The 23,790-nt window shown below is 35.6% G+C and overlaps 2 long non-coding RNA genes across 2 annotated transcripts; both read right to left on the bottom strand.

Annotated features, from left to right (window-relative positions):
* LOC115926097 lies at positions 1-20,592 on the bottom strand. The gene is made up of 3 exons (XR_004064965.1): positions 20,580-20,592; positions 676-2,993; positions 1-219 (listed from the first exon to the last, which is right to left on the bottom strand). It is a non-coding gene; the product is annotated as an uncharacterized LOC115926097 (long non-coding RNA).
* Positions 3,220-4,414, bottom strand: LOC115926098. Its single transcript, XR_004064966.1, has 2 exons — positions 3,895-4,414; positions 3,220-3,438 (listed from the first exon to the last, which is right to left on the bottom strand). It is a non-coding gene; the product is annotated as an uncharacterized LOC115926098 (long non-coding RNA).
* Positions 20,593-23,790: the final 3,198 nt, after the last annotated feature.

Raw genomic sequence — 23,790 nt, 5'->3', positions numbered from 1 at the left:
AAAGTTCTTCCATCTTTATGGATAACTTTCCCAACAAATAAATGAATACAACCATCAAGTGAACTTTGTCAAACAATCATACATAACTCCCAATTAAAACTACATTGAATTAGTGGTTTATACATTGAATATGATAACCCACTCACCCTGGCAATCTGGCCTAGAGGACCGTTTCTTCTCGTTCCCACTTCTTACATGTTGATTGTAATTTGTCAACACCTGAAGGAATAATAATTCATACAAATCATTGTAAATTTGACTCTAAAACACCAAACTGAAGAAGGTTCAGATTATATCCGCTAACTGTTAACTCTTAAAACATTACTTTAAATTACAACTGTCTTGCAAAATACGATTATCCAGAGTTAAACTCAACAACACATTATATAACTAAAACTTCTAAAGATTACAAGTAAGATAACATATAACATAGTAATATTCAAATCATCTCAAATTACTATAACCAAATCTTAATCTAGTGCTCAACTCACTAACGAAATCAACCTATACTGATGATTAAACAAATAATATGCCATACCTTACTCGCATATTAATTCAGCACAAACTATATCGTTAAAAACAATACCAAGGTTATTAACTAACATCAAAATACATCTACAAAAGTACTAATTATCTCAATAATTATCCAACTTAACAAAAGAATAATCTTCTTACCTAATGACATGTAACACCAAAAGCTTGCAGAGTCGACCTCCCTGCCTGCCCCATGGATGGGGTGCAGTACAGGAGTGAATCTCACAAATACCTCTGCCTTCTTTTATAACAGCTATACTCTCACGGTGGTATAGCTACCACACATAACCTGTTCTGGTAAAGGGTCTTGTTATTGGGAGGGAGACAGGAAGTCTTTTGTTTTGGAAGTTTGGTGGTTCTTATCTAATGTTTACATTCGGCTAAGTTATTACAAGTGTTCTGGAAGGGAGGGGGGGGGGGGGGGGTCGAGTTACCAACCTTTGACCAAGTGACCATACATCATTAACTCTCTCATAGCTGTGGAATGTCATGTTTTGGCCAAATTGATAGCTTCTACTCAGAATATGTGTGAGTCATACTTCTTTGAAGTACAAAGTTTGTTAACATATAAACTTCTTACTTTCCTCCTGAGGAGATATTGATTAGAAATAAATATATATGTTTCACTATAAAACAGTTCAATTCTGACCTGTTACACACTCCCCTGCTTAATTGAGTGTCGTCCCGACACTCAGACTACAACAAAAATTATATTTAATTCCCTCTATACCTTCTGCCCATCATGGCTGTTTCCTGATCCTAATACCGATGCCTACCAATATGCAAATCAAAATTAACCATGTGATTAAAAATATTTTTGCATAATACAGAATATAAAAATTGAAATCATAACACATTATTGGCCAACCCGCACCACTTATACAAACTTTCTGGTCTCATGATGAGAATCACAGAAAACATATCTAGTGCAAAAACTCAACTGTTTCAGTCATTCTAGCACTCCTTATTATGTAATGCTGGTCTCATGTCGAGGCTCCTAGCATTAACATTAGTGCTACCCAACCGATCCTAACAGTTCCAGAGTCTCTACTGCCAAACCTTAGTTATCAACACAAATCTTAATATTACAGGCATCTCCAACAAGCCAGATGATTTTCACGGTATACCCAATTAATCTACTCAGTATCATTTTAAACACACAAAAACAATAATCGTCCTTATAGTACATGTACACACTCTAGCAAATACAGCAGTAAAACTGTCAACTATATTTCGTAACGACCTTGCCCTACAGATATTCCTTTCGCATATCTTAATAAACTCCTAAGATACAAAAATTCGACAATGCAATATACAAAGAAATCTTATAACTTTTGGCTAATCCTCTCCGCTACCAATGTGCCCTTTCCGGCCTCTCTATGAGGTTAACAGAAAAACAAAGATAGAGAGATAAACCCTACTGTTCCTAGAAGTCGCCCCAGTATTTCTTCCATGCATGATTCCGGTCTCATGTCGAGGTTTTCGGAATAAACATTAAATACACTATCCAGGCTAAGTCCAACAGTAATTCCAGCCAAATCCCAGTTACATTCCAGAAATCTCGGTATAAAACAATACAATATCCATTACACAACACACGCACATAGTTACTCCGAACAATTGCTGACCCAAACTGAAACAACATTTCACGTTCATGGGCTCCCCTGCTTTTTCAAAAGCAGTCTCTAAAACTAACAAATATACATCATGCATATCAATTCAATAAATGTGATATACATACACTACAACCTAAACCTAACTTATCCTTAAGTTACCGAAACTTTAATATCATGCCCAACTTCAAATCTCAACAATTTACAAGTTCAAATAAAGGAATATTCCAACTATTCATAAGTGATAAAGCTAGAGCTTCATACCTGCTCTACACCTACATGTACTGTTATCCCTCCTATCAATATATAAAATACCGGTGTCTTTGTATGCCATCCCTTAATTTGAGGCTCCATCCAACCAGCCGAAATTAAATACGAAAGGGGGTATGGATTGTTCCAAACACAGTATTATCATGACAGTCTCAACAACATATGAATAGTATTACTCCTTAATTTCCCCAAAACAATTTAAACTGAATACATTAAAGTATTCCATTACAAGATAATTTTAATAAAATTACCCTAAACAGACAGAACGTAGCTCCTTACTAAACTTCACACTAGCTTAGCAACAAACATTCATACAATACACACAATCGCTACAACTTAAATCTACGTCCATATTTACAGGTTTCCAGACGTCCATGTCCGATCACGTTGTCGTGATAGAAGCTCCACAGAAAGCCAGGGCTTGCACTTGCAGTGATGAAATCCTGCCGATTACGCCATTTGTAACACGCCGATCACACGCAGAAACTGGTAGAAAATACTCGATCACACCATTCGTTGTGTTGCGGTTCTTTTTATTTCAGGTGCAAAGTGAACAAAGCTAAAGTAAGCTAAAACCTGGACAAATAAACAAAGTTAAAACAATTAAATAAAAATGTGGACATGTTTGAAAAACACACATAATAGCGATAAATATAATATTTGTTAATGACTCTAAGATACGAATTCCAACAATATGACGTCAAGCCGACTCATGATAATAAATGATAAACAGGTTGTTTATATTCCATTCATTAAAACTTAATCAATATTGCATGAAAATAACAAGTATCTAATCACAAATAAAGTTCTTCCATCTTTATGGATAACTTTCCCAACAAATAAATGAATACAACCATCAAGTGAACTTTGTCAAACAATCATACATAACTCCCAATTAAAACTACATTGAATTAGTGGTTTATACATTGAATATGATAACCCACTCACCCTGGCAATCTGGCCTAGAGGACCGTTTCTTCTCGTTCCCACTTCTTACATGTTGATTGTAATTTGTCAACACCTGAAGGAATAATAATTCATACAAATCATTGTAAATTTGACTCTAAAACACCAAACTGAAGAAGGTTCAGATTATATCCGCTAACTGTTAACTCTTAAAACATTACTTTAAATTACAACTGTCTTGCAAAATACGATTATCCAGAGTTAAACTCAACAACACATTATATAACTAAAACTTCTAAAGATTACAAGTAAGATAACATATAACATAGTAATATTCAAATCATCTCAAATTACTATAACCAAATCTTAATCTAGTGCTCAACTCACTAACGAAATCAACCTATACTGATGATTAAACAAATAATATGCCATACCTTACTCGCATATTAATTCAGCACAAACTATATCGTTAAAAACAATACCAAGGTTATTAACTAACATCAAAATACATCTACAAAAGTACTAATTATCTCAATAATTATCCAACTTAACAAAAGAATAATCTTCTTACCTAATGACATGTAACACCAAAAGCTTGCAGAGTCGACCTCCCTGCCTGCCCCATGGATGGGGTGCAGTACAGGAGTGAATCTCACAAATACCTCTGCCTTCTTTTATAACAGCTATACTCTCACGGTGGTATAGCTACCACACATAACCTGTTCTGGTAAAGGGTCTTGTTATTGGGAGGGAGACAGGAAGTCTTTTGTTTTGGAAGTTTGGTGGTTCTTATCTAATGTTTACATTCGGCTAAGTTATTACAAGTGTTCTGGAAGGGAGGGGGGGGGGGGGGTCGAGTTACCAACCTTTGACCAAGTGACCATACATCATTAACTCTCTCATAGCTGTGGAATGTCATGTTTTGGCCAAATTGATAGCTTCTACTCAGAATATGTGTGAGTCATACTTCTTTGAAGTACAAAGTTTGTTAACATATAAACTTCTTACTTTCCTCCTGAGGAGATATTGATTAGAAATAAATATATATGTTTCACTATAAAACAGTTCAATTCTGACCTGTTACACATGTGTACATACAAATCCACAAACTACATTGGCCATATGACTTTTCTGCAAATTTACAAGCTTTTTAAAACAATAATTCTCTTTTGAGTGAGAACACAGCCATTGATCAAGTGTTTACTGGAATTTGAGCTTTTTTGTAAACTACATTTCTTGGAAACCACACACATCTTTAAACCCATATCTTTGATCTACATTACCGTACCACAAATGTAGACTCAACCAGGATATGTACGGAAGGCGAATATAATTTCCTCATAATACTTCATGCAGACTTTTTTGTTTTTTTGTACACATGGATTTATGGTACTATAAATTTGAGAGTGGCAATAGTAATTGTACAAAAAGTCTACTGGTATCTTTAAAAGCTTTGAAAAAATTAATTAGACAATTTGGAATACTTCAATCTTGGAAACCAGACAAGTCTTTATCTTAAGATCTACATTACCACAAATGAAGACTCAACCAGGATGTGTATTAAAGAAAGGTGAATCTGATTTTCTCATAATACATGTACTTCCTGAAGAGTTTTGTTACACACATGGAGTTATGGTACTACATTTGAGAGTGGCAATAGTAATTGTGCAAAAAAAGTCTATCTTTAAAAGCTTGGAAAAAATGAATTAGAAAATTTGGAAGACTTTGTCATTTTCGATTTTTTTTTTTTGGTCTCCTACTTCATCTGGTAATCCGCACTAAAAAAGTAACGATGTTTATACCTTCAAATGTAATTTCATATTATTGGGAAATATAAATTATCCTTGGTAACATATTTCACAGAGAATCACTTTTAAATAGTGTATACACATACAACTGTACAGTAAAATGCATGTTATTCATCTGATCAGATCCAAAAGGGCATTATCTCCTTGTTATTAAAAGTATAAGAATTAATGACCTTTTAGCTTCAAGCAAACCATACCAGTATGGCGAAACTGAGCTTTTGTCAAGACTACTTTAAAATGATTATACAATGAAGATACAGGTATTTATTGTTTGAAATATCAACAGCCAAATTTATGTAGGCTTATACATGATATTAGACTGGATTCTTCAGCAAATATATCATACTAGTAGCTAGGAATAGGAGCTCCTTAGCTACATGTAGGTTTTTAATGGAAAAAAGAGATTAAATGTTTACACGTCAATAATAACCCCACTTAACAATAAACTTTACAGTTTATAATATTACTGCTACACATGTACATGTACTGTACATGTATATGTCTGCTATCTCATGTGTTGAGGAGCCAAAAGGGCATTAAACTCAGTGTTAGTTAAAGGTACTAGTGTCCCAGTTGCAGCCAACATTAAAGAGAAGGTTGAGTTCTGGGAAAAGGTGAAAAAAGAGGTGACTTTCTAGACACTAGTGGGTGACTGACTGACATCTTTTTCTTCTTTGGTAATAACATGAGCTGTAAAGGGTATATGAGCATTTGTCTACATCAATAACTCATTTCTTGTAATTGCCAAAATTAAACTGATTGAATCTTTGTGCAGCACAAAACGTACACCATTAGGTACAAGGGTCTGAAAATCAGACTATTTACTAAAACAATTGCAATCCCTAACTAACAAATACCGGTAGACATTTTCAAGCCCTTTTGTTTCGAGGGAAGAACTAAATCAGGATTATCTTCCAAATGCCTATGGAATGTAACATTTTCATTTTTTTAGCCTGCAAATGGGACATACATGTGGTACCTTTAAAGTACATGAATTAACTCCTGACTTTAAGGACACAAAATGTACCTTGTTCCTGAATTTGTTTCCTGTTTTCTGACTGCATGCTACCGAGCACTTGATCGATATCCTGTAGTATTTATTAATATCTATTTAGGCAAGGGAATTATATGTCACGATGTGATTTTATAGAGCTAGATACTATTCAGAACATTTGTCATTATTTATTAACACCTATTCAGGCAAGTGAATAATATGTCATGTTGTGATCTTATAGAGCATAACATTCAAAACATTTGTCATTATTTATCAATACCTACAGTACATGTATTCAGGCAAGTGAATAATATGTCATGTTGTGATCTTATAGAGCATAACATTCAAAACATTTGTCATTATTTATCAATACCTATTCAGGCAAGTGAATGATATCTTCCTTGTTTTCACGAAGTGACGGTAGTGAGGAAAATCGTAACGCAAAGTGAATGCAATTTTTTTTCACTACCATCACTTCGTGAAAACAGCGACGATATGTCACATTGTGATTTTATAGAGCATAACATTCAGAACATTTGTCATTGGGATTCATTTGATCGCATGATTGGTTTAACTCAAAGGGTCCCATACATGTGGGAGACCAACTGATGTTGAATGGGCTACCCTGTTAAGAAAAATAAATGAATGCTACAGAGCATTTGATCGATATCCTGTAGTATTTATTAATACCTATTCGGGCAAGGGAATTATATGTCACATTGTGATTTTATAGAACATCCCATTCAGAACATTTGTCATTATTAATTAATACCTATTCAGGCAAGGGAACGTTATGTCACGTTCACGTTGTGATTTTATAGAGCATACCATTCAGAACATTTGATCGCATGATTGGTTTAACTCAAAGGGTCCCATACATGTCGGAGACCAACTGAATGGGCTACCCTGTTCAGAAAATAAAAGAATACAAATTTTAGAATGGTTGTATGTCACATGCTCTGGCGAGTCGGGTGACTATTGCACCATGGTTTATATCTTACATTAATTATTTTTTTTAAACTTCAAACCCTACACATTCCCTAAAGCTAACCAAAGGCCTATCCAGACCTGCCAACCTCTGGAATTCAAAAACTGTATTCTTTAATCCCAAAAGTTGTATTTTACTGACAAAAGGTGTATTCTTAAAAATAAACACGAACTGTTACGTGGATCAATGCCTCTTACAGTTCCTACATACAGGAAGAATTTTTTTGGTTTGGTTTTTGGATCATTGGTTGAATGTGCATGAATTTGTCACCACTGTTGTGTTCGATGAACCAATGAATATCCCCAAATTGGCGATGGGAGATGCTTGTGGGATACTTGACAGGACAGAATGGGCATTTTGCCATTGAAAATGGCACACACAAAAAAAATATTTAAAAAAAATATTTAAAAAAAAAAAAAAAAAAAAAAAAATTGTTTTTTTTTTTTTAAATCGTATTTTATTGATGAAAATCGAACTGTCGTATTTACTTTTTTATATAATTATAATTTATCATTTTGTATCCCAATCGCAGCCCAATATTGAAAGCCCAACTCTATATCGTTGCCCACATAAAGCCTGGAGCAATCGTCGTCAGTGCATTAGTCGGAGCAGCAGAATATCTGTGATGTGTGTCGTGGCACATAAGCACAACATAAAAATTCAATGATAATTTTGAAAAGTAGCATCGTTTTTGGCCCCATATTTCAGTCAAATTTTAATGGGTCCAATGGGGAGCCATTGTCAAAAAAAATATCCCAGCAGTTGGACTCTTCAAAATGTGTTTGGCAACCATTTTGGGGAAAGAAAGGGCATTCTTCTCAGAGTTGCATGTGCTGAGTGATTTCATCCATTGCAATTCATAAACAAATTTCTCAGGGAGAGGTAGATGAAATTTTGAATTCATATTTTTCATTGATCTGCACCAATAACTCACATTTTTGGAGGCGTTTTGTGCAACGCGGCCAAGACTAACACCATTTTTAAATCACAATATTGATGCCCCTGTCTCACTTTTGCCCAGATCCTATACTAAATTTTAATAGTCTGTGTCTGAAAAACATTTATCATGTTCTCCTGTCTATATCTGTTCTGGAGTCATCAAAATCATAATAAATTTGACCGAGTCTTGATAAAGTAACAACCACTGTACACAGAAAGCTATATATGGGACAACACACATGGTGTCGGGGCTAGTACTACCTTGATTTCCTTGTCTTTCTATACTCATTACTCAGCCAGTATACATTTTCTTCCAAAATTGTTTGGCACATGTCATTTATTTGTAATCTTGAACATTCAGTGTAAGTTTCGTTTGATTCTGTGAGAATTATTTTTTTTTTTTTACCAGAACTGGAGTTTATCTTTAAAATTGAAGAAGTCTGTACTTTACCTGAAGCCATATATACGTTGTGTCTCTTGCAGGAACTATTATTACTTATTTCTCCTGTTATCATCAAGTTTATGTTGACAACTTTTTTTTTCAGGGATGATAGTGAGCATTATACCTCACTTAAGAAATCCAGCCATCTGATTGGTCGAAATTGCATTCATAAACTCTAACTATTCCTGTAAAATTCCCGATAAAATTCCAAACCCATGTAATAGTTTTAAAAAATAGTTCTAAAGTCCCAGTAACCATGGTTACCGGGAAAATAGTTCTAAAATAGTTCTAAAATCCCAGTTACCATGGTTACCAGAAAAATAGTTCAGTCTTGGTTAAATGGTTTGAGCGATCGAGCATACCGTACGTGTGCGAAGAATTGGTTGGTATTTTCATACAAGACAAGACAATTCCAAACAAGACAAAAATGGCTAAAGAAACTCTCCCAAGATTTCAACTTATCAAATGCAAGACTCGCTGACAGCAAGAACAACAAAAAGGGTACATGAAATTATCCATAAACATGTTTGTTTAATTGCTGAAAATGCTTAGATCTAGTAGTAGTCAGGGTGTCTGATCGCGCACCCGATGTTGTGTGCTAATTCTTCCCATAGAGATTGCACGCAATGCAGTCTCTATGCAGTCTACGTGCATTGCGCGACCATGCAAAAAAAGTCAAGTTTTTTTCTTTCAATTCGAGATTCAAACCTTTATCTGTTGTGATCCTGAGGGTGATACTCAATAAGTGAGGTGTCATATGAAAGCGCAGGTTTTTCTCCATATTCCCCACAGTGTCGGCCCACCCCCAAAATTGTAAAAATATCTTGCTTAGACTAGAATCTAGATCTAGTCTATACTCTCAAAGATACACTCATAAAAAACAACCGTGCAGATAAACTAGAGAAAGGCCAAGGTGGTGTCATAAGTTGACCTTTTTTTTTGGCATATAAAAGTATTAATGACTGCTTTATTATTCGAGAAATAGTATAGTATTAATGACTGCTTTGAGAGAAATAGTTGTTTTATTACGCTCAAGGGAAGGTTAGAATTGTGCTATTCCCTGAGGCTTGCCGAGGGGAATAGCCCAATTGTAACCATCCCGAGAGCGTATGAAAACAACTATTTCTCGAATATTAAAGCAGTCATTAATACTTTTATATGCCGAAAAAAAATAGACTAAAAAATAAAAAATAAAAAAATAATTTACATTTTTGTCTAAGACGGGATTCGAACTCTTGCGTACAACAAGAGGTGTATCGAAAACCAACGCTTAGACCACTCGGCTATCGCGCGCCGTTAACATGCTTGGCAGTTTTCTCCAATATATACATTAAAATGGATTGAAAACGGCTCCGCGTGAGGGATGCTTCGCAAAAGCTCCATGAAACGGACCCTTCTTTTACTTTTGCAATGCATATTGGCACGAACTTAGATCAAGATCTATCGGCAGATGTTGTTTTTTTGTTTTTGAGAGTTAATTTTCGTCTTCATGTCAACAATGCAAGATAAAATTGTCGGTAAGATCGATCGAGATTCAATTGTATTGAAATTGTCGACCAATTTTTCGCACACGTATGGTATCCTCCATCGCTCAAACCATTTTTTAACATGTAAACCTATGGGGTAACCATGGAGACTGACTTATTTTTTTAATAACCATGGTTATTAAAAATATTGAAATGTTTTATGCATGGTTACCGGGAATTTTACAGGAACAGTTGAAGTTTATGAATGCAATTCGACCAATCAGATGGCTGGATTTCTTAAGTGAGGTATATAATTGTTTTTATACACTCTCGGGAAGATTACAATTGTGCTATTGCCCGAGGCGTGCCGAATCTAGAATCTAGATCTAGTCTATACTCTCAAAGATACACTCATAAAAAAAAAACTGTGCAGATAAACTAGAGAAAGGCCAAGGTGGTGTCATAAGTTGACTTTTTTTTTTGGCATATAAAAGTATTAATGACTGCTTTATTATTCGAGAAATAGTTGTTTTTATATGCTCTCAGGAAGATTACAATTGGGCTATTGCCCTCGGCACGCCTCGGGCAATAGCACAATTGTAACCTTTCCTTGAGCGTATAAAAACAACTATTTCTCTCAAAGCAGTCATTAATACTATACTAAATTTGTTTTTCTTCCCTCAACCACCCCCCCCCCCATAGGGGAAACAAAAATGGCATCTAACAACATGCCCCCCCCCCCTTTGAGTAAGGATATTGGGAATAAATTGGGAATAAACCAAGGAAAACCGGGTAAAATTGGGGGGGGGGGGGGGGATCGGGGGAAAAAAATGGGGAAAAACAAATTGGGAAACCTATTTAAATCGGGTAATTATCAGGCCTGCTTTTTTCAAAGGTTTAGATTTCAAGTTTTCAGAGAGCTGTTATATACTCCTCTGAAAGACACTGATAGCATATAATTGATATTAATGTAATCTATGGCCTATAAGCTTTTCATTTGAAGCAAAATTAATCCATTTCATTTTTCATTTCTGACAGGGTCTTCGAGCTATAAAAGCAAGGTGTTAATTATCATGTAAATATATAAATATCTTTGGATATAAAAATACAGGGGTCCAAAGACAAACAAAATAACCATAGAACCAAATGGAGTGATAAGTCTTCTTTCAAACAACTTATTTCTTTTTTATTTGTTTGTTTGTCTGATCTGCTTTTTCTTTCCCTCTCACAACCTATTTTAGTTTATCTGTTAATTTTGGACAAGCTGCTTGCTGTTGTTTGTGTCATGTACTTTACACAAATTCCTCTTATGAAATAAAATGTTATGGTGACAAAATAGGTGAATATATACCAGATAAAGAACCACTTACTCTAATAAAGCAATCTGAAATGTCATTCTCTCAAAGTTGGAAAGAAAATGCTTTAAGCATCTTGCTATCATGGCAACAGCATGAAGATAATAAAACAAACGGCAGAATCCAATATAATGCGAGGCTTTCCATGCAAACATGATGTATAGATCTATGCATTGTTAGTCTTTTTTTATGGTGGGGTGGCAGACAAAATTTGTCGATAAGTGCAATGTTTGTTCTACATGAACGTGTAGCTCTGGCTAATCTGATGAAAAGAATTAGTCAATTTACTTAAGATTGAAATCATCTGTGAGTTACAATCACATGTACATAATGAGGTCAACAGAAAAATTATAAATAAAGAATATGAACAAGACAAGCATAAGATGGACTTTCACCTCAAATAAAAATACGAGATGAAGCATGACGCACACACTCCCACATGATTTCATTAGCGAGGTTGACTCCTGAATCTTTTAGAAAAAGGAAGGTGAGATTCATGAATGCATTATGAAAGGAAGTGCATGGGAAGGCAGAATTATGGTGAGAAAAAAAAATAGTCAAAGACACCACCAGTACTTCATATATTTGTAAAATTCAATACTGAAGTTATGGAATATTTTTTCTATCAGAGCAATACTTAGTAATATTACAATATTGTCTGTTTGGGGCCAGAAAGGCATTAAATGTACCTCATATCATTGCAGAGAGGATTAATATAATAACTTTAAAAGTATACATGTACCAACCAACCAAACATTCATTTGGGTACAACTAGAATGTATAAAATCAACCTAAAAACAACACTTCACCCTGTATTTTATATAGGCTAATGTATTAGAGTATAACAAAAATAAAGAATACCGGTAATATAAAGCTGCAAACACACGGAAATTGCAGAACCCAAGTTGGACTTGGGTTCTCTGCAAGATCTCTTTTATGCGAGCATGTACATGTACAGGTGCGTCAACTAGTCTATGTACCCCCTAGTCTGTTTTTATTACTTTGATTGTATTCAAACTTGGAAGGTTTTTTGTTTTCAGAAGTAATGGAACTACTGACATACACAGCAATATAATTCAGTCTGTGTGATTAGTATAGAGGACTAGAGAAGTTGTCTAGTTGTATAAGAAACAAATTAATTCAAATTGTAATGTTGGCCTACAAAATGCATGTATGAAAGTGCTATATAGTCAGAGAAATGCTACAGACAGTCTATTCAAAGAGATTAATGTACATGACAGAAGAAGAGCCAATGAATTGTGAATATTATCTAGACTGAATCATGCTATTTCCTCTGGAATATCCATCATAGTGTAACATGGAGATTTAAAATCAATCAATTTTACATGTAATCTTTTTGTGCCTTTTTCCTTTCTTGTTCTCTTGTTCTTCCAGTGTTTTCCCAGGGCTATGTGTGATTCATTATTTGAACAGGCATGTTGTTCCAAAGTTGCATATATATCAGAAGAAAAAAATCCTATTTGTTTTGTTTCATCCCTCATGACATTGACAAAAGAAATACAATTAATCATAATGTAGAAATTACAATTGATCATAATGTTCAAATTATAATTCATCACATTTTGAAAGTACTGTACATCATCAAACATTCAGTGCACAGCTGGACTAAACAATTTCCTTTCAAATTGTCCTATGATATTTACACAAGTGTTATTTACCATCGTTTGAAAGTACATACACTGTACATGTACATCTACAAGCACAATATACATATATTCATAGATTTTTAAATTTCTTTCTTACACGACCCCTCCCCCTCCCGCTGTATATTAATAAAGGGAACATGTCACGTACGATGTAATTCATCATCATTATAAAGAATAATCAAAGAAAGCAGACTTCCTTTGGATTATTGCTTTCTGAGGTATTATCTCCCCACCCCCCCCCCCCCCCCAAAAAAAAAAAACTTATCTACACACTTTGGATACTTTGGATACTCCGCAAGCGCGTAGCCAGGATTTCATTTTAGGGGGGGCGGTAGTGAGCACGCGAAGCGTGCGAATCACTTACAGAGCGCGCGTAGCGCGCTCCCTAGGGGGGAGGGTGCAGGGAGGGGGGGAGTTTCCCCCCTCCCATTGCGAAGCGCGAAAGCTTTGAGGTTTCATCAAATTATAAGAGAAAGAAGACGATTCGTTGGACCGTTCTCGACTCTTAATCCTTATCTAAATTCAGTTTCTGTTGACGTTTCATTAGAGAAAGAAGACGATTCGCTGTACCGTCCTCGACTCTTAATCTTTGTTTGAATCAAGTTCCCCTGCCTCCGCGCGTAGCGCGGAAGCTCTGAAGTTTTATTAGATTATTAAAGAAAGAAGACGATTCGTTGTACCATTCTCGACTCTTAATCCTTATCTAAATTCAGTTTCTTTTGACGTTTCATTAGAGAAAGAAGACGATTCGTTGTACCGTCCTCGACTCTTATTCCTTTTCTTGTATCAAGTTCCCCTTCCTCCGCGGAAGCTGTAGCGCGGAAGCTCTGAAGTTTTATTAGATTATTAAAGAAAGAAGAAGATTCGTTGTACCATTCTCGATCGACTCTTAATCCTCGTCTGAATTCAGTTCCCCCCCCCCTCCCCTCCCGCGGAAGCTTTGACGTTTCATAAATTATTAGAGAAAGAAGACGATTTGTTGTACCGTTCTCGACTCTTAATCCTTATCTGAATTCAGTTCCCCCCCCCCTCCCCTCCCGCGCGAAGCGCGGAAGCTTAGACGTTTCATTAAATTATTAGAGAAAGAAGACGATTCGTTGTACCGTTCTCGACTCTTAATCCTTTTTCTTCCTACGTCCTCTTCCTTTCTTCTTTTTCTCTCTCTCTTTTTTTTTTTTTTGGCCGGCGTTTTTTGGGGGGGCGACCGCCCCCACCGCCCCCCCCCCCCTGGCTACGCGCCTGATACTCCGATGCATTGACTCCCACATTGAAAGGTGGCTGAGAAGTGTGCCTTTGAACTATCATGCATCCCTCGCCCATCTCTCAGCCATCTCTCAGAAAAAACACCAAGTACACTCTAAGAATCTTGATACTCCTGTGCATTGACTGCCTCTTCCAAGGGGGGCTGAGAAGTGGCAGGTATCACACCTAACATCTATATGGAGCGTCTATAACCGGACTGAACTGACAATCACCAAAGAGTATCGAGAAGCTGCCTAAATCCTTAAATAATGAAATATTACAGGTGCTCATGCCCAATCTGAGCTTGCTTTCTCCAACGCAACAATGGAGAATTAAAGGAAACTGTTTAACAATATTTCCAGTTTTACAAATCTAAGATGAATGGCCCTACATGTACATGTATGTGTTTGTCTGTGATATGGTGTAATATTGAAGAAAATCGCGCTTCAAAATGATCCTGAAGTGCTTCAAAATAGTAAAAACCTTTGGGTGACCGATTTTACCATACCTCATTTTCCCCAATAGACTGTAGTGTTATAAAAAACAATGTTAAGAAAGCGGGTAATCATGCCGAATCTGGGCTTGCTTTTCTCCCACCATCAATAGTAGATAGACTGTATATATACCTGTACAGATGCTCCAACTCTAACAGGTAGAATGAAGGAAGAAGGGAGAGGATGAGAGGGAGGGGGTTAAAGAAATATGGGTGCTCATGCCCAACAGTAGCATACATTTCTGCAAGCAAACTAGGCAGAATAATAATGTAGAGTGGGGATGAATTGAATGACTTGTGAAATCTGCACTCCAAAAGTCATTTTGATTTACATCATTTCCTCATTCATTTGTATTTCATCTTAATCCTTTGATGTAAGAATTCTATTCTAAGAAACAAATGAATTTAAATTGTAATGTTGGCCTTAATGGCCTACAATATGCATGTACATGTATAAAATGCTATATATATAGTCAGAGAAATGTTACAGTCTATTCAAAGAGATTGCATGAAAGAAGCAAAGCGAGTGAATTGTGAATAGTATCTATACTAAATGATGCTATTTCCTCTCTCGCCACCTATGAAAACTAATAAAGTGCAGTGAAGACATGGAGATTTAATATAAAAAATCAATTAATTTTACATTCACCCGTATAATCCAAATTTAAGTGTTTTCTCTTTTCGTGCCCTTTTCCTTTCTTGTTCTCTTGTTCTTCCAATGTTTTCCCAGATTAGGCGTGATTCTTTATTGAGTTTCAGTTCGAAACGATGCCCAAAATATAAAAAATCAATTAATTTTACATTCACCCGTATAATCCAAATTTAAGTGTTTTCTCTTTTCGTGCCCTTTTCCTTTCTTGTTTTCTTGTTCTTCCAATGTTTTCCCAGGGCTGTGTGTGATTCATTATTTGAGTGGGCAAGTTGTTCCAAAGTTGCATATATCTGAAGAAAAAAAACCTACTGGGTATTTCTTTTGTTTCATCCCTCATGACATTGACAAAAGAAATGTAGAAATTACAGTTAATCACAATGTTGAAGTTATAATTCATCATATTTTGAAAGCACATCAGTGCACAAACAGTCAGTGCACAGCTGGACTAAACAATTTCCTTTCGAATTGTCCTATGATATTTACACAAGTGTTCTTTACCATTTTTTGAAAGTACACCACAAGCACAACATACATGCACATATATTTTCATATTTCTTTCTTGCACGACCCCTCCCCCTCTCACTGTATATCAATAAAGGGTACATGTCAAGTACAATATAATTCATCGTCATTATAAAGAACAATCAAAGAAAGCAGACTTTGGATTATTGCTTACAAGAGTAAACCTAACTGCTCTGAGTTATTATCAATCACTAAGAATACTAATAACTTGACAAAAATACAAGTTATAGAACTACATGGTGTATCAAACTGTAGCAATCACCAAAATATGTTTTGCTCTTGATATAAGTAATTCTACATGTGGCTATACTGTATTCAAAATATGAGCTTCGAATATTACTTTTAATAGACATCATCTGACATTTAATACAGATTGTAGAAATTTTGGTAACACAGGGATCCACACCAACTTTTTGGGAAGGGGGTCCAGATTGAGCTTTTTACAACACTGTATATGCATGGGCTCTATGTTCAACATTTAGGGGGTCTGGACTCAGATTTTAGGTGCCCATGTTTCCCAGGCGCTTGTTAGTGTTTAACAGCGTGTCCACACACAAAACAATTTATCCCGAAACTCTATAACGAAACGTCGTATAAAGAATCATAGTATAAATTTTAAGTGTCCACACACAAGAAACGTCATATAAATAATCATCGCATAAATTCAAGGATGTCCATAAACAGAAGAAAGTAATCCTGAAACTCTACAGTCTGGTCTCCTTTCGCTCGAGGTCACGTTAAGCCCCGCCCAGTTAGTTACACTAGTTACACTCCCCCTGTCCACACACAACATTTTCGTGATTAGGCGTGATTCTTTATTGAGTTTCAGTTCGAAACGATGCCCAAACCTGCGTTTCGTTAGACTAGTTTCGTTATACGACGTATCGTTAGTGAGCGTCCACACACACAATTTCATCGTAAAACTATCGCGAAACGGTATCACTATCGCGAAACGGTATAGCTAATCACGGAAAATGTTGTGTGTGGACAGGGGGTAAGCCTACCGGTAGGTAAAGTGATGATCGAGACCAGAAAGCTCACATAAACAGATCAATAAGCATTGAGGTGTCATAGTAAAAGCGGTTTAAACAAATGTACACAGTGCTTATAAAGCGCTTATCACCGAAGTCTCTAAGGGCTATATCAAACAAAATACAATGATAAACAATTACATATTAAACAAAACAAAAAGAAAATGCAAATAAACCTACAAATTACAATACATATGAAATATACATATGTGAACAGAGTACATGTAAGTTAATCATCAAAAGCAATTTTGATACGAGCCCCGGAGTGGGGCAAGGATCTTGAGTGGCCGCACCCGGATCTTTGATATTAAAGACGTAAATCAGCATTTGCCACTATCCACCCAGGATATAAATGGGTACCGGTAAGAGGGAATTCCTTGAATACATTGAGCATCAAAATCAGTAGCCTACCTACATGTACATGTACATTAATGTTGGATGCCTTGAGAGCCTTGCAAGATAGATTTGTGCTCTACATACATGTAAGTATTGTGTACATTATTCCAAAGGAATGTTCTTCTTTTTATCACTATTATTACATGCATACATGTAATAATCTAACTGATGAGAAAACTGAGAAAAAAAAGTTGGAAATCATGCTTGATCTACAAGCAGTGACTCTTGAGTGTAGGCTACTACATTGTAGATCATTACATGTACTGTACATCCCCTGTATAAACACGATGGAATCTTTCTTTCAGCAGCATCTCTTCCTTTACAACATTAAATATTTATAGATATAAGCAGGAGAAAGGTGATACTTCTTGGGTGTTCATTGGAGCGATCAGTGTTAATGTATCTGCCATCATTCAACTGGTGGTTTCGCATTGCTTCTCTTTGCATCGCTTATCGGCTTCTACATGTTGTATCTGCTGCTTTTAAGGGAAAATGTTAAAGGTAGAGACCAGTTTTAGAAACGTCCCACTCTCAAAAAATGAAATGGAAGCTCTAATCTTATTACCAATCATGTGAAAGAATATGTTTTGACTAATGATTATGCAAATTTTGCCAGGAAACCGCCTACTAATTGATATTTGGTAAATTATTATTACATCTATCTGGACCGGATAGATTTCGTGCACATGTCACAAAGTCCAATATATATCTTTCTGTATACAGCGTTTGTAACTTTACCAAGACTGGGCCGAATTTCTCATCATTTTGATGATTCCAGAACCTTGCAGTACACACCAACATTTATATGCTAGATGGTCAACCTTTTCTGATCGATTCTGAACGTTTTTTTTTCTTCAAAATGCAATCGCATGACCAGAGCTGATCTTTACGTTTAAGGGAGGCTCTCTCTGGGGCATGTTGAGAAAAAACATGGGGCAATTCCAGTGTTACAGATGGGATACCCAACCCTCTCATTGTGATGTCACAACTGTACCTAGTATTTGGTAATTAATGGAATAATGATGCATATCGTCGGTGGGGTGACAAAACCTTGTATCTCAATTTTTTGAGATTTTGATTTTTTTTTGCATAATTTTGTACCTAATGGCCTACGACACCACCTGATAAATCCATGGAACGCCTCCTTCTCGGTTTTTCACAAATTCCACACAAACACCCTTAAACTAAACCTCGTAATTTTAACCCCCTTTGAAGCTGCACTGACAAAACCTTGTAACATAAGGTATGTAATTCCTTTTCCTTGTAACTCACACATGGCCTAACAGAACCGAAGTTGAGTATTCAAATCCTCGTAACTTATTCAACCAAATCCTCTGAACTGCTATATGTAGCAGTTCAGCGAGACAGACGGGACATGAATTTACTTTGATGTCTTTTGAATTAACTCTCCTCACTGGATAATCTTAGAACAAAGTGTGTATTTTGACATGATTACTTCTAAGTGCCTTCCTGTAACCTACATGTAGTAGCTGCTAGTGTACATTTAAATATTAAATTCCATGAAAATGAGTGTAACAGACGGGACATAAAACAACCTGACAGACAGGACACATTGAGATTGTAAACAAATTACAATTTTTAAAGAAACAACATTTTAAGCATTAAAGGTACTATGGGGCAATTCCACGGTAACGGAAGGACACTCGGACAAGATTTTTGAACTTCAGGTTCATACTAAAAGAAATGTTTTATTAGTATGTATTAAACTATGGGGAACAAAATGTGTTTCAGTCAAGTGGAAAGCTTCATCAACTTCACAAAGTTTGGATAAACACTAATTAACTGGAAAAACCATGTCCATTTTTATGTCCTTCCGTTACCGAGATAATTAATATGCACATTCTTAAACTACTTAACTATAATGACAATTTTTTGGGGGAGAATTAAAGGCACTTATATAGGTATTATATCTGTACTGTTTCACATCTTATACTAATAAAACAGTTCTTTTAGTATGAACCTGAAGTTCAAAAATCTTGTCTGAGTGTCCTTCCGTTACCGTGGAATTGCCCTATGTCCCTTTTGCAGCCAACCTCAAATGCTGTAGAACTTTGCAGGAATTATGAATATGTCATGTATGTCCTATCTGTGAAATTTAAATGTTAGCAGTGTCCTAATATTCAAATTATGCAAGGAAAACCGTTTACTTGCTACACTTCACTGTCAGACACTATTGAGTGACTGACTGGCTTTTTTCTTCTTTGGTAATAACATATGAAAAGAGTTGTAAAGGGTACATGAGCATTTGTCTACATCAATTACCCACTTCTTGTGATGGCCAAGATTAAACTGATTGAATCTTTGCGCAGCATAAAACGTATGACCATTCGGTACAATTGTCTGAAAATCAAGACTATTACTTTTGGGCTCTATAGCCCTAAAGTCGATTTGACAACTAATAGTCGTTATTTTCCCACTTGAAGACATTTTCAAGCCCCACCTTTTTTAGGGAAGTTCTAAATTAATATTATCTTTCAAATGCAGTTGGAATTTTAACTTTTTCATTTTTTTGGCCTGCAAATGGGACATAGTCCCTTTAAATAAATCATTCTTTTGTTCTTTTATGGTCATCTAAACTGTATGCATCATAACTGTATGCATCATAATAGGATGAGCAATTTTTATGTAGTCCCATTCATATTTTTTGCTGTACATGTAATTGTTAAAACGTGACAGATGGGATATCATTCCTTCTTTTCTTGCAGATTTCACATTCGACATTTCAAAAACATTTTATACAGTCTGCTACTGTGGGTGTGCAATTTGTGATGTATCTACCAGCTTCCAATCATTAATTCTTTAAAATATTAATCTAATATTTAAAATGGCTTTTCATGCTGCAGACAATATGTCTGTAAGTGTACAGAAAAAGTTCAATTATTTTAACACAACTTGCAAAGTGTGCATCATGGGCTAAAGTATTAAAATATTTATCAAATTGTACAGGAAGGGTTCAGCTATGTACTAAAATCTTTTTGGACAGTTTGCTTTTAGCTATAAACTTACCATATTTGCTTTAAATTTGAGTCAAATGTGGCGATGCTAATTAAAGGATTGAGATTGAGAATCATGAGGCTTTCTCAATGTCTGCAAGTGATTGATGCTACTTTTAAAATATTCAGCAATGATCTTTAGAGGTTTAACTTGATGGATGCATGTACATGTACAGTACATGTAGGCTAGTTTGCAGGCACAAACTCTTGTCAGTCATACTTCTCAACAACGTCTGCATTTTGAGACTAAGCCAAAGCTATACTGCATAGGCTCTGTACTTCAGCTACTCCAGACACACCTAGAGACTGACAGAGCTAGGCTACACTCAAGGCTTTAGGAATTGTGGTAAATTGTCAAATTAGAGTCTGCATCTGCAGACTAAATCTAGGCCAACATGTACATGTATAACTTGCTTTAATATGGTTATAAATGCATGGCTATATGGTACATGTACATGTACATGTATATAGCCACAAAAGCATCTATCAGTATCAGTTTCTACTGAAGTGATTTTAACAGAATTTAGAACAAAATGGAAAAAATAGCAAATAGGCTATAAATTTATCCTGTTTACATTATCTTCTGCTATATTTTCTACTTTTTGAGTGAAACTGAGAGTGACCAGAATCTGTTCAAAATCTATTTTACAGCGCTTTTATTTGTTAATATTTTTCAATTATTGGAATATCTCAAAGCTAAAGTGTATTGTGTATACATGTGCAGTGTAACCGTAGTTCCCTTTATTACAAATATCGAAAAATATGTCATACATTATTTAGATTGCTTTTGTTTGTTCATGTTGCTGTTTCTTTCAAAACAAGAAAATGTTACATTTGGCTAATTCTGAACAAAATTCCCATTCCTGTATTTCTTCTGTGCTGATTGTAATTGTAGGTCTACATGGAGCAATTTATAGACCCTACATTTAATGTATATGCTGCACTGTACAAACATTACATGATATATTCAGTGGTAGATCGAGGAGGGGTGGGATCGAGTGGAGGCACATGCATCCAGTCAGAGAATTATAGAACTTGTGCTCCCCCTCCCTCTTTCCAGAGAACCCTTGATCAGGCAATGAGTGTTGTGTGGTATTTAATTAAATCAAGCAACCCCATTCCATGTTCAAAATGTCATGTACATATATGACCATACAATCGCTGCATTTGTAGATCAGAGTCCATCTACACTGCACAAAGAAAAAACAACACAACTTTCTTAAAGTAACATTTACATTACTGGAAAACCCTGTATAAAACAGTTGGTGTTTTGATAATTGTTTTCTTTGTCACCCAACCTTTTTTTTTTTGTTCGAAGGGGGGGGGGGGGAGGGGTGGTGAGTAGTACACATGTGGGACTTATCGCTGCTCTTCATGAAATAGCTCGAAGATCATGAGCAAAACCTGGATGATTTAACAGTGTTTTGTGAAACTGAATTTATGCTGCATAAACAGGTTGAGTATTGGTGTGAGTGTTCAAAGACCACACTCCACAGGTGGGTTTGAGGATTTGAGGATTCAGGTTTTACATTGTGATTACGGTTTAGTTGCCTTGCAACCTTTGACAAAACTCTGGAAAGTGAGAAAAACCCATCGTTTTTTTCTTCAAGTGTAAATGCCCCTCCTGAGTAGTTTCTGTTCCTAATTCAACCTTGGCTGATGATTAAGACACTGCAGGCCCAACATTTTCATGACGGTTGAAACCCTGTCTATCTCTCTCCTCTGCTCAACAAATGAGCAACAGGGTATCTAATCTAATGTATGAACAAATTACTACACGTACATGTACATGTATGTTCCATTCCTAAAATTAAACCTGATGAAATAGACACAACATGAATGTACACTACAGTGATTTGATACACATGTAAGCCAAACAACTCCCTTTATATTTCACTTTCAACATTCATGTATTACTGTTATTCCGTTATATTTTACTTCAGCATCAGGGGTAAAATTGTTTCAGCCAAAACATTTGTTACTTTTTGTGGTGATTCGGTTTGAATAATTATAAAGAGTTGATTTCTACTTTCTTTTCAAAGGATGGAGTTAAAGAGAAAGAGGTAAAGAGAAAGAGGGAAAGAAAGATAGGGAGAGAGAGAGAGAGAGAGAGAGAGTTCCTGTATCAGAAAAATATTTCCAATACGTTTCAGAGTTCAGACGGTGGTAGAGATTTTCCTGAATTACTTTATCAACAGAAAGTGGTAGTATACATGTAGGGACAGCCACAAAGGTACTGCTTTATATCTCAAAAAGTAAATTTCATACCTCTGGATCTTGCAGCAGATGAGAATATTGTATTTTAATCATACATGTACTACACTGTAGGTATAAATTTCACAGAAAGAGAGCAAATTTTGTATAATGTTATATATTTTCCAAAGAAAAGAAACCAATTTCATGTCAGTTAAAAAAAAGGTTCTTTCTAATATAGACATGAATAACCAAGAATTATTTTATTGCAGGCGATTTTAACTAAAACATTTTTTGTGCAAATGAAAGAGTAAAAATAGATGATCTCTGATGTGGATATCACCTGTCACAATTGGTCAGTATGCCTACCAGAGTGACAGAAAAAACAAGTACCTGTATTGATCTTGTATTAGCTTCTCATTCTGAACATATTGATATGTCCCAGTCAGTCTGAGTGATAACTTAAGGTAATGGGATTTGTGAACAAAAAAATTAAATGCACATGGGTAATGCATCTAAAGAGGTAAAAGTCTGAATTTATAAACACTTTGAAAATGCAATTAGGCCATTAAAAAAAATATACATGTTTAGCGTCCCCGCCCGCTTCCTTTTAGGGGGCCGCCTCCTATTTTTATTTTTTTTGTTGTTGAAATTTTTGATTTTTGATTTTTTTTTTTTTTTGAAATTTTGTTTCGATTTTTTTTTTTCTTGAAAAATAGCCCGACTGTCAGGGAAAATGTACTGAGGGGCCATTTTGAGCGGCCATTTTGAAAAAAAAAAAAAAAAAAAAAAGGGCCTCCTTCCTATTTTTCAAAAAAACAGGGCGCTATTGAACATGTGTTTTTTTTTTATTTGGCCTTTTGTATGTGATACATGTATGTTCCAAAACCCCTGGTATAGGGAGCTCAAGTGTGAAGATATAGGACGGCATGGAAAAGATCATTCCATGACATTTTAATGTTCATACTCCATTTTGCTCTATTTGTATGTGTACATACAGTGTATGGGTGTCAAAGGAAATGCTTGAACTTTGAAGGCAGAGGGACTATCTCAACAGGACTACAAATGACTGGAAGAAAGCCAGCAAGATACAAAGTCAATAATATGGCAGAATTTTTGAAGAGAAGATATTATTGCACAGAAATACAAGAAAATAGAAACAAGCTCAATCGATTATAGAATGTGACAAAAGAAGCTGTATCCATTCGTAAAGGAAATATAATTGGAAGACAATTAAGTTTAAAACCACAAGCTAACGGCCTGTA

This window comes from Strongylocentrotus purpuratus, unplaced genomic scaffold, assembly GCF_000002235.5.
Source record: "Strongylocentrotus purpuratus isolate Spur 01 unplaced genomic scaffold, Spur_5.0 spur5_scaffold_19, whole genome shotgun sequence".
Taxonomy (NCBI): domain Eukaryota; kingdom Metazoa; phylum Echinodermata; class Echinoidea; order Camarodonta; family Strongylocentrotidae; genus Strongylocentrotus; species Strongylocentrotus purpuratus.
Note: the sequence above shows the minus strand (reverse complement) of the source record. Positions and strands in the feature narration are given on the sequence as shown.